Consider the following 13542-nt stretch of genomic DNA (forward strand, 5'->3'; position numbering starts at 1 on the left):
ACCACACTGGGGGGAGTTTTTTGTTCACTCTATTACATAAAATTTTCCTCCTTCTCGCCAAATTGGGATGTCCCCTCCAAAATAGCCTGACCCAATACCAAGGATAGGTAAGAGACAGAAATTGCTTGTAATGGGTGTGGGGGGCAGGAGGTTTTAAAAAGGATGACAATTTGGATATAGTCAAGCTGTTTTTGAGGGTTTTAGCGATCTTTATGCTCCCTCTCAGCCGTGGACAAGCAGAATCATGCAGTGACATCTTGACCCCATTGAAGTCAATAAGAATTTTCAATTTACTTCAGCAGAGCCAGGATTTCACCCACTAAACCACAAGAAGTCCTGTAGCACCTTATAGACTAACAGATTCTTTGGAGCATAAGCTTTTGTGAGCAAAGACCAGCTTCATCAGATGCATGCTGAAGTGGGTCTTCATCCACAAAAGCTTATGCTCCAAAGAATCTATTAGTCTGTAAGGTGCTACAGGACTTCTCATTGTTTTTGCGGATACAGGCTAACATGTCTACCCTTCTGATTTTACCCACTGTGCATCAGACAATCGGCCTTAGAGATGGCAGGACACAAAAAGGACAGCCCAATTCACACAAAATCGTCACATAATATTTCTACAACTTATGTGCAGAATATATGTTGCTGAGGCCTCGTAAGCAAGAGTTTATCTGCTACTCCTGAACTGCAGACCTTCAAACACGTGCCAACAAAACCTTCCTCGCACACCCACTTTTGTGCATTTTGTGGTATTCCATGGTACAGAAAAGTCTTTTACAGTCCTTGAATATTACACTTGAGAGGTTTTAAACATGTATTTCCATTTCTTGTATCCCTGTGGCTGCTGTAATTTGTGTCCCTCCCAAGCACCAGGTCTGAAGGAGGATGAAATCCAGTCTTCCCTGGCTTCCCAGTCCTACCCCTTATTTGAGTTGGCTGTAGCCTTTTGATTCATGAGGCATTTAATTAACAGTTCACTTTTAACTGAAGCCTTCTTCAAGTGGGACAGGACACTGTCAATTGTTCTCTTTTGTAGTGCTGACCAAGGTCAAAGGCAAATGATGGGTTTTCACGGATTTGAAGGCCTATAGGCCATCCTCTGTCTTTTGTGAGATGCTGGGAGGTGACAATTCAGAGCTCAGTGAGCAGATGGGAATAAGGGGACTTTGAAGTAGGTGGGGTCCTTTCAAAAAGGAGCCCCATCTGGACGAGCCGCGCGGCCGTGAGCCGCGTCAATTTCGAAGTGCCACGGCCGCCCGCATGCTAATGAGGCACTGAATATGTATTACAGCGCCTGATGCAGCACATTTCAGAGCCTGAGTCAACTAGCTTGGGCTTGTGGGACTCACACTACTCAGCTAAAGCAGAAGTGCAGACATTCGTGCTGATTCCAGGGCTTTAAGGCAGTCCCTGCTTCATGGGATGTCAAGCCTTGTCTCCAGCCCAAGCCAGAAGGCCTACATCATCAATTTTAGCCCCACAGCATGAGCCCAAATCTGTTGACCTGGTCTCTGATACCCACTGCTTCAGGTCTTTTGCCTGTTGTGTAGACACACCTGAAGAGGTACTTAGGCCCACTCCCTGCTCATCATTTTCAAATCGGAGCCTTTCCGTGCATTTGGGAAAATGCCAGCAAATGATTGAGCAACTGGAATGTTCAGCTGCTGCCAGGTCCCTTGAGGTCCTCAGGCATTGTGTCACTACATGCAAATATAGGACAGGTAGCTTTTGGCTGGCTGACAGGCATGTGAATTCTATCAACCTCTGGGGATGGTTGCTTTTTGCCAGCAACTGTACATCAAATGCCTCCAGTATAAACCCAGAAGTATTCTGAGCTCTGAAATCCTACACTCTCGCTCCCAATACACAGACAAGTACTTGTTGGGTTTCTTGCTGTCCAAAGCGTATCATCTCTAATCAAATTAAGTTCTACGTGCTCCAGATTAAAGCGAGAGCCAGTCATTAAAACCCTGTGGGGGTTGACTGAGATTTTCATTGCTAAGCTTATTCAAAAGGACATATGCATGTAGGTTCCCACCTCTACCTTTGTTTATTGAAAATGTAAACCCCTCCAGGTAGGGACTTTCATTCACCATAGTTATGTCTTCACTACAGAGTGATCATCTCCCAGGTCATCTTAATAAGAAAAGGATTAACAGCAAAACTTAGGTAGAGCCCAGGTTAACTCTGCAATGAAGACATATCCTATGTTTTTGAACAGTGCCTGAGCTCCAATTCAGCTGAGGTCTTTTGAGGTTACTGAACTCCAATTCACCTGAGGTCTTTTCAGGTTACAACAATACAACTAAACAACAGTAAAAACCACATTAGCACCGACCAGTGGTCCATATAATCTGATAGTTTGCACTGGCCACATATTTCAGAGAAAGCTAATGTCACTTGCCCCATCTGACACAGTTCATCATGCTACTCTATAATATGAAGGCAAATTCCCTTGACAGCAGCTGGAGATTAGATAATGCCCTGAAATGTGGACATTCAGATTTGGTTTAATCCTGTCTCCCCAAATTCAGAGTCAAGGCGGATGCTGCAGTTGGATGGTACAGACTAATACCTCAGTCTCATGCTATTCTCACTCATAGAACTGTCCCATCACATTGTGCAGCTCACCAGTGTTGTTTGAGCTCAGTATTAATCTGGGGTAGTGAATGCCACCAGCTAGTTAGTTTGGGAAAGCAGATCTCATTTGTTTTGTTTATTGCCCTGTAGTTTCAAGTGCCCCTTTAGCCTTGTATTACCAGGGGAGGCAAATAATGCACATCTCATCTTCTCTACAACAATAACTGACCTACATTCATACAGTGGGTATGTAAGCCAATGGTGAATGTGGGTCAGTATGTTTGCTGATTATGTTTAATGCACCTAATTCCTAAGTTAGATGTTAGCACCCTCCCCACACTGGGAAGACCTCCCACACAGCTGTCTACAGTAAGGTCTAGGTCGCCTTCCTCACCCAATAGTGTATGTGAGTAGATTAAATGAATCCTCAATATGCAGTTCCTCCACTGTAAAGTTGCTGTGCCCCTCACAGTCCTTCCTCTCCAAGCTGGGAGGTTGCTGGTTGCCCCTGCTGCTTGTCTTGGGACCTCCGTGCACTCTGGCTGGCCCAGAAGCTGACATTGCAGTGGCTATGCTGGAAAGAACAGACACAGTGGAAGCTGCAGGGGTGGGGAGCTGATCATGCTGAGTGCCCCGTCTCCCCCCCTCCAACACACTTTGCACACGCCCTATAGTGGCTTGTCTGCATACTTGGCTCAATCTAATTCTTGACCTTCCCCCCCCACCCTCCACTCTCTGATTTGCTCACCTTGATTATCTTTTTCTGATTTGTCCTCCTTGCTTACTGTTTTCGGTTCTCTGTGCCTTAAATATTGAGTCTGTTCTGGTCTGGCTATGGTCTGAAGAAGTGGGTCTGTCCCATGAAAGCTCACCTAATAAACCATTTTGCTAGTCTTTACAGTGCTACTTGACTGCTTGTTCTTTTGACACTTATGTGTAATTCACTGGGCCATGTATTCCCTCACTGAGAAAAAGTAGGTGTTCTCTGTAGCCTAAGCAGAGAGGCAGTTGACTTTTTAAGCTCAAACTGTAGAGGCGCATGCTCTAAGTTCCAGAGGTCTCCGGTTCAAGTCTGCCTGTAGGTGGTTACACAAGATGTTTAATTTACAACATGGATGTCATGTTGGGCAACATGTGCACTGTTGTTGTGTGTGTGTGTGTGTGTGTGTGTGTGTGTGTATATATATATATATATATATATATACACACACACACACACGCATATATGGCAGTGTCTATTTCAAAGTCATTTCAGCGTCGTCTGCTTCCCAGTTTTCTGTTCAGCTGGCTCCTTGCAAACAGCTCCTCTCTTTGCCCCTTTTCACTTTTCCTTCCTCGTCCTTTTCCTTCCTCCCCCCATCATGCTTTGCCCCTTTTCACTTTTCCTTCCTTGTCACTTTTCCTCCCCCCCCCCATCACCACTGCTGCCCAAAGTCATCCTTCACTCTCCGAAAACTGACTTCTGTTTATGGAGCGGCTGGCAGCAGCAGCATTCCAGAGCTGAGCCCTGGCTAAGAAACAAGCCAGCTTTTCCCTGAGCTGTCAGGAGCTTTTAGAAATAACACCCTCCTCTGAGGAAGTCAGAATAGCAACAGGAAAATAAGTAAAACCTATTATAAAACAGTTGTCCAAGAACTTAGGCACGGCGCAGGGTAGAGATCGATATGCTGTGAAGGTTAAATCTATTTTCACACTGTGTTCTATTTCACAGTTTAATGGTGTTTTAATGTGTCTGTCACTGAACCCCCTTCATGTTTTGCAGGTAGAGCCTTTATAAAGGAGAAAGAACCTTGGCTTTACAAGCTTCACAGTAACATCTTATTTACCAGCTGAGATCTGACACTTTCCCTTCCTCTCTGGAGATATGCCAGCATCTGACTATTTTGTTTTTTAAAGACATAATGCAGTGTTGCCTTTACAATCATTTCAAATGATTTTTTTTTCTTTCGTTCTTTCAATTGCTTTTCAGGAGGCTGGGAGCAGTAGGGGACAATGGACTGGCATCTGAAGAGGGATGGACATGCCTCAGGAGTGTTTGAACAAACTGTATATACTAGGGATGGGCTAGGGCTGTTTGCCTAGTTTGTAATCCAATGCAAAATGGTGATTTCCAGTGCTTGGCTCCAATGGTAGGGCTGAGCGGGGTTTGTCTCTCAATTTAGGGGAGGATGGAAAAATAAGCAAATGAACAAAGATGAGGAGACAGAAAATCCGAGAAAGGAAAACATGGGCTGCAAAATGGCATAGGGAAATGGCAGAAGGAAATACAACTCTAGGGTGACACTAAAGAAAAAAGGGAACTACCAAGTAGGGGAGAGAAATGATACTCACAGCCGTGGTGATGATACTTTACGCAGGGCACAGCTCCCATGCCAGCGGAGCAGTTTGAGAAACAGGTAAGTTCTACCCCTAATACTTAGTCCAGGCTGCCCTTTAGCTTGATTAAAACTGCATTTGTTTGCCTTTAATTAGACCACTTGGGTTTCAATTACAGGGGGAAAATAGCTGGCAAGCTCCTGCAACTTGTTACTGTTTGTTCAGCTCTTTTAAAAAAAGGTAAAGTACAAACCAAGTTTGTTGTGACCTGCCTTGTGCAGAAGCTTCAATACACCTTGGGCTGCAAGGCAGTCACCCATTCCCTAGCTGCAGGCTCTTGCACCTGGTGTGCTACATTGATGAATATGGAAAGAGAGGGATCTGTTTTTTCACAGTGACAAAGACCTCTAATTATACCAGCCTCCTTCACCAGGCAGTTAGAGGCTTCCCTGGATGTTTCATGGGTAGGTTTAAAATCACCGTCTTCAGGATGAATGTGGTTTAGCTATCTTTGGCCTGTCCCTCGCTAGTCAGTGGAATAATGCCTGCTTAAGTTAACTGTTCCTCTTGCCCCATCGCTCTGTACTTATTGCCCTCTGTGTATCTAGAACCAGTCTCTTCTCTGTTTGTTCCCATAGCATCAGTCCTGGTGTTACAAGAGCCTTCTCTGAATTGCCTGCTGTCTGGAAAACATTCTTACATCCCTCCTCCCCAGTCTCGTATCAAATCTCATCTTCCAACCCTAGTCTCTCTTTATCCATGTCTCTGCATCCCTGTCCCACCCTATCTAACACTGTAGAAAATGCTGGGTTGTACAGTTCATAGGAGAAGTGCTATACAAAATGAAGGTCTATATTGTATTATATCTTACTTGGAATCAGCTGGTAAGAAAATCCAAAGCTTCCCCTGTTACTAGATGCTTTGCTAGAATAATGCACATTTGTTCTTCCAAGTCCACAGTGGGTTGGTGCTTTCCAGATTGAGAATACTGACTTGGCTTAACCTATGAGTCCCACTATACCAGGCATGTCTGTAATGTGTTTTTTGGCTTTGCTGCCTTGTGTGTTCTGAGTTCCTCTTTTTCCCCTTTTCCTTTTCCATTCTTACAGCAACAGTCTTCTGGTGAATGGGGAGCAGAACTGGTCCTGTATTGTGGGGCCAAAATAAACTCTGTGCTTAGTCTGTTTTCCATCCCTCAGAAGGTATAATACCAACTCTGTGAACTCTTGCTTGGAGACTGTGGGCTGGAAATCCAGTGCTAGACTTCCTGGGACAAAATTCCTTCTTGACCAGCACTGTAGGTAGTTAATCTAGTGTCCTTGAGAGTTAGGAGTGCTAATAGGCTGATAAAACAGCTTCTGCAGCAATCTGATGTTTAAACCTGTTTTTCAGCTTAATTTTGAAACGCAACACCCTTAGACTTCTAAATTAGAATGAGTCTTACCCAAAATTCTAGTTCTAGAAAACTAGCTCCAGATCCAGTTTTCCCCAAATGTTCAGGCTTGGATCTCACCCTTTATAACATAGAGACCTGTGTTTGGAATTTGGATCCTGTATTTTGATTCTCATCTCAATTCTGAACTTTTGGGTACTTATTCCATTTCAACTGAATCAGATTGCTGAATGCTCTGAGGTCTTGCTATTCACTATCTTTACCCTGCATGATTGAAGGAGTGTTTCTCTTCATGCAACCACTAGAGCAAATGCATGAGCACTTGCATTGGAGGCAGAGAGATATGGTTTAACTAACAATGGAAAACATTAGCCTTCCTTTCTGAAAATACAACCATAAACGTTGTATGAACCTATGTGACTACAGGTTGGTCCTGTGACCTAGGCCAAATTTGTTTGCTAAATCCCAAACTCACAGATTAAAATGAACACAAATCTGCTGGGTGGTGTATGTTCAAGTATTCTTTTATAGGTCAAACTATATCAAAACAGAACTTGAATGCAATTCCATGTTCAGTATTACAGCTTTCGGGATCAGGCTTGGAAAAGGGATGGGAGTTGGCAAAAGTATGAATAAAACAGAAAATTCACTTTTTCACTATCTCCAGATCTGAAGATGTGGGTCTGCCCCACGAAAGCTCATCACCTAATAAATTATTTTGTTAGTTTCAAAGTGATACATGACTGCTTTTTGGTTTTGTGAAGATATATGGCTCTCTCTCTGTGACTATTTATTGAGACATCCTACTTTATTCTGTTTAAGTAAAAGGAGTTATTTATTAACAAGAAATTTTGCCTCTAGTATAGTTTTCTTCCAGTATTCTCCACATTCCTTTTTCACTAACCTCTCAGTCTGAACAGGAATTGCAAAGGAGCAGCCTGAGGTACCAGAATAAACCTTGGTCCAGGAGCCAAGAGTTCTAATCTAATACAAAGGGAATTGAAAGCATGCCAAATCTAATTACACCGCTGGAATTTAGCCAGGGCACTGGGGCCAGTAGCCTCTCCCTTGCAAAGAAGTACGAATGTCTAATGAACAGATATCATCAAGTCTTAAGATTTACTTTTCCTACAAAAGACTGTACCATTTACCAGTGCAGCAAAGAATCTTCTTTCGGCATAGGTCCCGTATCAAGCTCAGAAGTAAGACTGCCGCTCATGAAATCACTGGCAGCAACCTGGCTTGCTCTTGTAGATGTCTCATCCAACCCTGACCACATATGACCCTTCTTTATCTGGGGAGAGCTAACAAGACTGCAGTTAAAAGTGTGGTATCTGTACTAACTAGTCTTTTTTTCTGGAAATGCTGTTATATTTTCCCACTAACCTGATTAAGAATGAAGAATTATTCATAGACTTGGGATTTACAAACTGGATATGACAAAGGCATACACTGCATGGCTGTACTGAGAATGAAGCTAACTTTCAAGTCAGTCTGTTCCTTGGCAAGTTGGCCATGTGTGCTCCCAGCAGGATCGTTGGAGAGAAACTGTGTCCAGTATATTCTGGACTAATGTAATCCCCATTTCTAATTAAGGTTATTTGCAAGTTCACTTATCTGACATGTGCATACAGCACAAAATATAGCAATGAGAAACAGACAATCTGCACTAAACCCTTTGTTTTAAAATCCCCTCTTTTATCTTTCCCTCATTTAAACGCCTGGTGCCCATAGCACAAAGTACTCCGTGACAATGCTATCCTTTGCTGCAGAAGCTGGTAGCAGTTTCTGCTGTTTGCATAACTTCTCTTCTCTAGTGTATTCCGCTGTGCACAGAACAGAACTTTCTCTAAGGAGTGAGCCATTTAGTCACTGTGGGCTTGATCTGGATAGCACTGAATGCTGCCAAATCCCACTGGCATGAGTGGGATATGAGAGTACTCCTGCCCCTTTCAGGATCTGCTCAGCTCCTTACAGGACTGGGCCCTAGGTTGTCAACTTGATGCTTATTCAGATATATGGCACTTTCACTATGGAGTCATTTACAGAGTATCTAAACTGGGCAAACCTATATGAAATTGAGTTTTGTTAAATATAGTAGGTATGCAGCATAGAGATTTCCAAATTATTATTTTTAATGATTTTGTTTAGATGAGTGGGTTTGAAACCTTCCTTGAAGCTTTTAAGGTTGGCCCCATCCAAACATGGCTGATCATTTAGGAACATTCTGTAAATAGCCTCTGCTTTTTACCAAAGCTGATTTGCATGCGGATGCGAAGCTGCTTTCATCTCCATCCACTTTAGCTGGCGCCTTTTAAGTATCTTCCAGTTCAAGTGCTTGCTGACGCGATACCAGTTTCTGTCTCTTGGCAAATCCCTCAGCAGGATAAGAAAATAACCCTGCCTGAAACCCTTTGCTTTGTGGCAATATCGGTTTCCTTCAATTGTCTCTGCCACTGACTGGTTCACAATTTCATTACTCCAGGGCCATGAAATGTAGACAATTTCTAAAGGGAAGTGGTGTCCCTGTTTGGCTTGATCATGAGTTACAAGAAGCCGTGCTTGTCATTCATTTAAAATGTATAGGAAAAAGAGTCTCCAATTACAATTTTTGGGTGCCTTTTTATTTTTTAAAATAATTCCTATCCTCTTATAAAGTGCTATATAGTCATCGCTGAAGACTGAAGGCCCAGTTTTGATTCCACTTCGTGTAAATTCTGGATTAAATGCTTTGCTTTCATTGGACATACATCAACCTGACACTACTGAGCCTGGACACCACTTACTCAGAGATCAAGCACAGTAGCAGCATTGGGAGTGTAGGATTTTGACACAACACACTCTCTACAAACTTTTGGCAACCAGCCTGTTGGATTTATATGGGTGTTCCTTTCCTATATTGAGTCAGACCCTGTACTTCTCTGCAAGGCTGTCAGTCAAGGAGTGCTAGCTCATGTTCTCATCCCCCAGAGGACATTACTCCTTTCTGCTCTAGCTTCTCTTAGAACCCCAAAACTATTCACTGCCCCAGTGCATACCCACTATTGCCAACCCCACACGTACAAAAATCACCAGACGGGCCTCCCAAAATTAAGAGCTCCTTTTTAAAATGTGTCTTTATTCTTTTCCTTTGCTTCTGATTTTGAGGCTGCACAATGCACTTTTCTTTATATTTCCAAGCATTTCACAGCAACAATGAAGGACAGAAACTTTTTTGAGAAAGCTGAACTTCTCAGGCAGTTGGTTGCTTCTACCAGTTTGGACTTTAGGAAGAGCTCAAAGTATTGGCAGATTCATATAAAAATTAGGAGAGTTATCAGCCTTGTACATCTCTCTAAAGCCATCCCCTGTTTTCCCTACCCACATGTAAGAGCCTCTGGCTCTCATTAGGTGTAGTAATAAGCCTCTTCCATGCCTATATCTGGGAGCATAGGCCATTCACCAGTGTCTCCTATCTGGTGTGATCTTTTCCAGTTCTGATGAATTATATCTCATCTTTTTAGTGTCTGCCTTCAGGTCTCTAATCCTACTCAATCTCTTGGGCTCCCACTTTTCCTGTTCCTTTGGGGGGTTCCAATTTAAGGCTTGCCTTCTGATGTTGGAGGCTGGTTTTCTGAAGATGTGTGCAATCCATCACTATCTTCTCTTCCTGATTTCTTATTCAGCAGCAATTTGTTGAGTCTGTTGTCACAGGTCTTGGTTGCGGACGGTGTATGGCCAGTGGATCCAGAGGATTTTATAGAGGCAGTTATTGATAAATTTGATTTTTGAAAGGCATCTTTGCTGTTTTCCAAGTTTCTGCTCCTTACATTAGTATCAATTTGACACTGGAGTTGAATACCCTGATCTTAGTCTGAGTTTTGATCTGCTTAGAATTCCAGATGCTCTGACTGCTGTCTGGTAAATCCCCCATGTTTTCACCTGATGAGGACATAATTTAAAATAAATAAAAATTGTGTCCTGGCAGGCAAAAGCACAGGCCATTTACCAGACAGATCATGACCACTGTTCCAAAACATTTTACAAAATCAGATCACTTTTCTACCAAAGCAAATGCAGCCAGGTCACAGCTTTCCATGTGTTAGAGATTCATAGGCCCATAGGACATAGGTCCTTGACATCACACACCAAGATGGAGAATTTTATTTTTGTAGCAAAGGCTTATCCAGAAGTGGAAAGATGACAACTGGAGAGTGACATGTGAGTCCCACCAGAAGCCCAAGGAGGAACATGGGACCTTGTACTGATTAGCTGGTTGCCCCATGTGTTCTCGTCCTCTCAGTCTATCCCTCTTTCCTCCCTGCTGGAAAGGGCTTCAGGCAGTGGGTTGGCTGCTCCCTCTTTTCCTTGTGCCTCTATTCTAAGTAGTTCCAACCTGTCCCACTGACCACCTTTGGGGGAAGGAACACAAAGAGCAGAGGATAAGGGAACAGTCATCCTGGTGGCCAAGAGAGGTCACTCTGGAAGAAATCCTGCTCATCCCTACTATGTGTGAGAGACTTGCTGCATTTGGGGCTGGAACAGGCACACCAGGCAATCTCAAAGAGTGCCAGGCCACCATTTCAGGTTCTGCCCAAATGTTCCCCTGCCCCGCATGGAGGAGCCAAGACACAGAGTTTGAGGATACATCTACACTGGAATAAAAGGCCTGTGGACTGGATGTGGCTGGCCTGGTCAGCTGACTCAAGCCCTTGGGGCTCATTGTGTGGGCTAAAAATTGCCCTGTAGGCATTCAGGCTTGAGCAGGAGCCTGGATTTTGGGACCCTCCCCACTCAAGGTATCCCAGACCTGAGGCCCCAGTCAAAGGCTAATGTTTGCACACCAATTTTTAGCCCCACAGCTAGCGTAACTCAAATGACCCAAATTATGTAGACTTACCTTGAGACCCCCTGGTCTTGGATGATCTTGATACCTCTAATTCAGGCTGTCAAGATTTACCTGGAAGTTCCTTTTCTCGTCTTCATCTGGGTGCCTGCAAGCCCTTGATGTCAGTGGTAGACAATAACATCTAACCTAAGTGAAAAACAAATGAGGGGTGGTGAAGCACTTCAACATCCTCAGAGTGTGAAGGGTCAGAGTGTCATTGCCACCGCTTTTCTGGACCTCCATCATGGAAGGTTAAACAATGAAACCGCGCCTGGCGTAAAGACAGGAAACCTTTGCTGCTGTCAGCTGAACTCCACTGCAAGTTCAGGCTGTGCCCCTGAATAGCGTTTTATTTCACACCACACATTAAAGTCCCTGAACTGTTGCTTGTTTGCCTTCCCTTATTTCCAGCCAATTCCTTAACAAGCTGGAAACGCAGCTGGAACTTAATGCTTCCGTCTCTTTTAAATAACATGACATTAGAATCTCCCACTTCTTTAGTGTGTCGGCATTTAATATGCCACAATATTGCAGTTATTTTACACTGGCTCGGGTGCCAGCATGTTATTACAGCTGTTCTGAAATTCTGACAAAGAGGTGCATGTCTTTTTTTCCACTGTGTCCCACCATAATTGCTTTTTGCTGCATGTCTGAACTGTAACCACGGCGATGCGCAGCATTCGTCAGAAGACCCTCTTGTTGTTTCCCTCGTGTGAATGAAAGAAAAAAAAAGTGTCCTGAACTATTTGGAGAAGTTTCCAAAAGACGGTGGCTTTTTAGTTACAAATGGCAGAAGCTGTGTTGAGGAGGGGAATGGATGGGAGCTCCAGTGCACTGGGTTTGCTCCAGCTGAGAAACAAAGAGTGTCTCAGTCAGGAGGCCTTTCTTTTGGTGGAAAACATGTGCAACTCTAAAGTTGATGCCTTTTGAAAAGAGCAGTTGGGAGGCGGATATAAATGCTGGAGTCTTCCAATTGTGTTTGGTGACAAACTGGGGCTTGTTTCAGGAACTAGTTAATGTGGATCATTATCATACTAACAGCCCCTCAGTTCTGACCAAGGATGGAGAAACCTTCTCGCTTTGAAAGTGCTTTACAGCTGCTCTTTTCCAGCCCCTCTGGATATTTTTTTGTGCCAGTCTTCCCCTTGCTTAGTGTTCAGGGAGAGAGCTTCAAACAACTGGTGGGACATGTGGGAGAGTAGGATGAGGTGAGGGAGAGTGGGACCTCTCCTGCTCCAGTATGCCGGTATACTTCTGGCACCACATTATCCTGCTCTCTTTCCTTAAACCAAAGTTTCAGATTAGCTTGAAGACTGCAAGGTAAATAAGTGATTCAAACAGTTGAGCGTTTGCTAGGAATGTGTGAACGGTGTAGAATTTCTTCACAGCCAGGATGAGAATGCTATCTAGTGTTTGGCAAAGTGTGTCCTAATCAATTTTGCCTACCCAAAGCAGCCAAATTCAATGTCTCAGCAACTTATGGCTGACTTCCCAAGGCAGAATCAAAGACAGCCATGCAATTGTTCATATGGGCTCCTCATGCTTTTTGCAGTGTGGGCAGTGCATGAAGACCATTTTCTGTAATGTAAAACACTGGCTCACAACCTTTCCAGACTATTGTAATCATTAAAGGAGTCTGATTTGTCTTGTGTACCCCCAAATTACCCCTTAAAAACTACTTGCTTTCAAAATCAGACCTGAAACTACAGAAGTGTCACAGCACACTTTTACAGAAAAATTGCATTCACATTCTTACAATAGAATTATAAAAAATAATCAATTGAAATATAAATATTGTATTTACATTTCAGCATATAAACAAGTCATTGTCTGTGTGAAATTTTAGTTTGCACTGACTTCACTATTGCTTGTTATGTAGCTTGGTGTAACTTAGCCAAACATCTGGATGAGTTGATGTACCTCCATGGAAGACCTCTGCATATTGCCCAGGGGTACTTGTGCCCCTACTTGAGAACCACTGCTGTAAGATGTTGTGGACAATAATTTAGTTTTCACACTGTAGTGCCTAATGACACTTTTCAGAGGAATTCCAATAGAACTCAAGATTTTATGTAATTTTATTTGATTTTTTAGAAGCTCTTCTCACCAGTAAAGCTACTCAGCTTGTTCCCATGATGATGTAAACTATTGCTGACCAATATTATTCCAAAGTTTTTGTTTTATTGATGTTCATAAACAGTCCAAACCTCTTCCTTTCCTCGCTTAGCACCTGCACCATTCTTTCTAGCTTCTCCTCAACTTCCTCAATGATAACTATACCATCCGCAAACCTCACGTTGTTAATTCTTATCCTGCTCACAGATATCCCTTCTACCTCTTCCTTGACCTTGTCCCTCACTCTCTCTAGATGCGCGATGAAGAT

The sequence above is a fragment of the Carettochelys insculpta genome, chromosome 12, assembly GCF_033958435.1.
Source record: "Carettochelys insculpta isolate YL-2023 chromosome 12, ASM3395843v1, whole genome shotgun sequence".
Lineage (NCBI taxonomy): Eukaryota > Metazoa > Chordata > Testudines > Carettochelyidae > Carettochelys > Carettochelys insculpta.